Consider the following 3,415-nt stretch of genomic DNA (forward strand, 5'->3'; position numbering starts at 1 on the left):
TTATGTTTAATGATAATAGGTTCATTCTCAAAATCGATAGAGCTTTTTCCTACAAAACACCCAGATGCGCTAACAGTAGCTAAAGCATTATGGCAAGACATAATTCCATGTTATGGGATTCCAGAAAAGATCTATAGTGATAATGGTTCACATTTTGTAAATCAAAAAAATTAACTAAAATAGGCATTTCATATAGACCTAAAAGATCACTGTGCTTATCACCCATAAAGTGCAGGGTTAGTGGAAATAAAAGAATGGAACTATAAAAAAACAGACTTAGGAAGTGTATGGAAGAAACCAAAAGACCATGGACTAAATGTCTAGAATTAGTAAAACTGTATATTAACATCATCAGTACAAATGTGCTAACACCATATGAAGTAATATTTGGTGAATTACCATTCTTTAAAAATATGTGGGAAACTGATGATGAAAGTACTCTGGTTGATTACATGAGAAAAATGTTGCAGCACCAGAAGCAACTGGCGGATCGTAATGATAACGATGATACACTTTTTATGTCTCCACAGGAAAGCCAATTAGTTGAACCAGGTGATTGGGTTCTGATAAAAAGCAGTAAAGATTGCAGAAAAACACATGAGCTCATTTGACACACTGTAAGAAAGTAATTAAGCATGAGTAAAACAACTGTTTCGATGTTTCTATTTTAGCATACACTTTGATTGTTCTTAGGCGTCATTGTAATAGCACTGTGGTACCTACTAGAGAGCTGTTATTCCTCAACAAAACTTTCAGAGGAAGTCTGGCTACAAAGGGGGCTGCAATTATAGTTTGCAGTCGTCTCAAACCAGTGAAGATTGTCCACAACTCTGGAAGTGTTAGGAGGAATTGCAGATCTGCAGGTAGAATGCTAACAGGTAGAATGGTAGCGGTAGGCGAATTGATAGTAGCAATTATAGCAACGTTTTTATTGTTATTTGAAGAAAACCTTAATGTGCAAAAGAGAAGAAGAAAAAGTAAAAGAACTCTCAGGAAGACAACTGGGATGGCGTTCCCCAGGTTTCTCCAAGAACCCCACGGGCGCTGAGATGCTTTTGCACCCGGCAGTGGTGAAGCCATATTTGACACTCCTTGCTGAGAGCTCCAACCCTGCAACTCTGGAGGGCGCTGCAGGGTCACTTCAAAACCTCTCACTGGAAGTTTGCGGCATACAACCGTGCTGCAGTGTGGTAGGAAAAAGAACTTTCCATCCTGGTGGAGCTGCTGCGAATGGACAACGATTAATGTGTCCCAGCCGTTGCAAGCACGCCTGCACCGAAAAAGGCGAATGCTGCCACCGCCAATGTCTGGGCAGCTGCACGCACGCAAACAGCGACACGGCATGCGCCGCCTGCCTGCATTATTACCACGAAGGCCGCTGCGTGCCCGACTGCCCGCCCGGCACTTTCAAGTTCGAGGGCTGGCGCTGCATCACCATGGACCTTTGCTCACAAGTTCACCTGCCCAGCGACGTTCACTTCGTCATCCACGAGGGCGAGTGCATGCCCGACTGCCCCTCCGGGTCCGCACCAACGAGAGTAATCGGATGCTGTGCAGCGCCTGCAACGGCCTATGCGACAAAATCTGCTCCACCTCCGTCATCGACTCGGTGAACGCCGCTCAGTCCCTCAAGGACTGCACCGTCATCGCCGGCAATCTGGACATCAACATCCAGCACCTTCACAACCTCTGGGACTGGACTCAGCACAACCTAACCATCCGTGCGGGACGCCTCTTCTTCCGCCTCAATACCAAACTCTGCATGTCTGAGATCCACACCATGTGGGAGAAAACCAGCGTCACGGAAAAGCCCCAGGAAGGCGACTTTCGCAATAACGGCGAAAGAGCCAGTTGTGTGAGCCACGTCCTCAGGATTTTGTCCAACAGCACGTCCAGCTATGCCATCCGCCTGATGTGGGAGCGCTACCATCCACGGGATTACAAAGGCCTTATCAGCTTTATGGTCTACTACAAAGAGGCCCCTTCTCAGAACATCACCGAATTCGACGGCCAGGACGGCTACGGTTCCAACAGCTGGCACATGGTGGACGTGGATCTTCCAAAGGATAATAATACGGACCCCAAAGTCGCCATTCACCACCTCAAACCCTGGACCCAGTATGCCATTTTTGTCAAGGCCATTACCCTGCGGGTGGAGGACAAGCACATTCCTGGTGCAAAGAGTGACATTATTTGAATTCGAACTCGTCTGTCATTGCCGACCGTACCCAAAGAACCCCGTGCCTACGCAAATTCATCCACGAAGCTGCTGGTCAAATGGTCGCCGCCTTTTTTTTCCCAACGGCAACCTAACTTACTACCTCGTCAGATGGCAGCGGCAGCCAGAAGACCGAGAGCTATACCTGCACAATTACTACTCCAAAGAGCTGAAGATCCCGATCCGGATCCCTGCCACGGGATTTAGCGACATGGAGGAGATCACCAAGCCCACCAAGTCAGAATTGTCCGGGGCCAAGAAGGGTCCTTGCTGCGTTTGCCCAAAGACCCCAGAGGAGAAGGACCGGGAGAAGGATGACCGCGTCTTTCTCAAGCTCTTTGAGAACTTCCTCCACAACGCCATTTTTTTTTTTGCAAAGACCTCAAGATCGTCGTCGCCGGGACCTTTTTGGCCTGGCAAATGCCACTTCCTTACATTTTCCAGATCTTTTTTCAGAAGTTTTTGACTACGGTGAATCAGACGACAAAGTTTAACCTCTAAGTGTAACATGAGTACTATAACATGATTCTGTAACTGAAAATCGAGAGAAGTTATTGGATGACAAAGAGAAATAGTGCAAAGTGAATAAACAGGAGGGAAATGATGGATTTAAACTCTAAAGATGTTATTCTACTATTGCACAAGCTTCTTTGCATACAATGCGCCTTTCTTGCTTGTGTTTGAAGAAGGAGGAAACAGGATAACACCTTATTTGCGGCCAGATAAGGGATCTCTCTGACCGCAGGCACACCTAGTTTTTGTTTGCTATGGATAACATGTTATCGTATAAACAGGTCTCAACTGTTTGTTTTGTTACTCCCCTTCCCTTAGCAGAGGAGACCTTATGTAAATTAGGGCCTTCCGAACACAATAAATAGACAAGGAGCATAAGAATATTTCAGAGTATCCAGCAGACTGCCGAAGGGTAGACTATGGATATTACTCCTTGCAAGTAAATCAAATATCACGTTCTCTCTGTCTTTTTTGTATATAGGTTTTGTACATCTGTTGGGTTAAACCTGACAGATGCCCATTTTTGTCAAATCAAATGATGATCACTGTGGTGGTTGTATGCGTTTTCCCTTAATAGCTTATAATAGCTCAGGAGTTTGATATATAATACATGTATCCCTTTCTGTATCGCGGTTTACTTTTCGCAGTTTTGATGTTTTGGGGATTGTAAATTGAATTGGTTGT

The 3,415-nt window shown here is 45.4% G+C and overlaps 1 pseudogene; it reads left to right on the plus strand.

Moving 5' to 3' along the window:
- The first annotated feature begins 735 nt into the window (after positions 1 to 735).
- On the plus strand, positions 736 to 2,894 carry LOC148371099 (insulin-like growth factor 1 receptor pseudogene; annotated as a pseudogene).
- The last annotated feature ends 521 nt before the right edge of the window (positions 2,895 to 3,415 follow it).

This window comes from Urocampus carinirostris, chromosome 2 (assembly GCF_059441175.1).
Source record: "Urocampus carinirostris isolate Australia breed hairy pipefish chromosome 2, RoL_Ucar_1.0, whole genome shotgun sequence".
Lineage (NCBI taxonomy): Eukaryota > Metazoa > Chordata > Actinopteri > Syngnathiformes > Syngnathidae > Urocampus > Urocampus carinirostris.